The sequence below is a fragment of the Otolemur garnettii genome, unplaced genomic scaffold (genome assembly GCF_000181295.1).
Source record: "Otolemur garnettii isolate 467f Iridium unplaced genomic scaffold, OtoGar3 scaffold00095, whole genome shotgun sequence".
Taxonomy (NCBI): domain Eukaryota; kingdom Metazoa; phylum Chordata; class Mammalia; order Primates; family Galagidae; genus Otolemur; species Otolemur garnettii.
Window position 1 is genome coordinate 3,238,696 of NW_003852490.1, and position 1,517 is coordinate 3,240,212.

The window sequence follows — 1,517 nt, forward strand, 5'->3', positions numbered from 1 at the left end:
GATGATTAACCCTAGGATGTGGTCTGTATTCCATCCAAGGAAGGCTGAGAAAGTAAAAAAGTAGACGGTGCACAGAACTAGACCGATTGTAGGGGCGACGGAGAGCACCAAGGGTTGGAAGGCTAAGCCCATATAATGAAATATGCCATTTTTCTGGAGTTTGTGATTTATGGGGTATTTGTCAGCTTTTTACATTTTATAATCTGTCATTTTTTTCAATCTAAATAAATGGTTCCTTTCATATCTAATTTTGTAGTTGTCATTTCATAGTCTTTTTCTTTAAAGAATCCCCAAATTGTGCAAGCTTCAGGCCCCCTGCAAAATTTGGATCAGCTCCCAGAGGGTCCTCCTAATCTGAGCTCAATAAATGTTTGATTCATTATAATTGCAAAGTATACTTGAAGAAGGAGAAATAAATCTTATACTTCTTAATAATTCTGAGAAAGCAGCAGGCAGCTGCAGAAGAACTTCTCCTCCAAAGGTAAGAGCCAATTTACACTGGGCTAAAATAAAATAACCTTGGGAAAAAACTATGCAACAGATAATAGCACCCTGGTTTCTTGAGAAATATAATCATTAACTCTTTGTACCCTTTGTTGTAACTATGCAGCTGATGCTGAGCTGAAGGAAAAAAGTATAAAAGAGTTTGGAAAAAACTGCACCCCCCCAAACTCAGCATTTCATGTCTTGAGGCCCCCGAGTTCTCACTGGCAATTAAAGTTTCCTTCCTCTATATCAGTGGTTCTCAACCTTCCTAATGCCTAATGCCTCAGTCCTTTAATATAGTTCCTCTGGGTGGCTACCCACAGGTTGAGAACTGCTGCTCTAAATTGTTGGTGTAAGTGTCTGTTTTAATTCCCTGTTTTTCCTGGAACACACTGAGATACTAGAACACAAGGAAAATAAAATACATTTCAAATGAAGAGAAAAAAATGAATAACTGGATTAGTGTCTTGGCTAGAAAATCGCTATCTTTATGACTAGGATCTTTTAAAAATTGGGTGGGCTGCAAATGAATTCAACACCCAACAGAGTGGGGCCCGTCTGCCTGACTCAGAGTGAGTGTTCTGTGAGAGCCACAGGTATGAAACATTAATGAATTTTAATGCCAGTTCATATAAGTTTCAGCAGATTAATTTCCCAGTTAGGTTTCCCAATTTTAGATTAGTTGGGTTGTGTAAACATAATGTATTCAAGGAGGAGGAAAAGTATAATTTAATTCTCTATCCAGAAATTTTATTTGCCAAAGCCTAAGGATGCTAATTTAAAGACAATTAAATGTTGTCTTTAAATTAGAGATGTTATCTCCATCTCTAACCAAAGCCCAGTTCATTGAGTGATTTCATAGCACAATTGGCTCAACTTATTTTAGTTTATAGAGAGGATGCATTTGAAACATTATAAAAACTTGTTTAAGGAAATTCAATACTTTTGAGTTTGCTACCTGTAAAATAATGGTTTATAGGACCGGAGAGTGTGGTGGGGTGGAGGTGGTTTTTCTGTACTGCAATGCTACA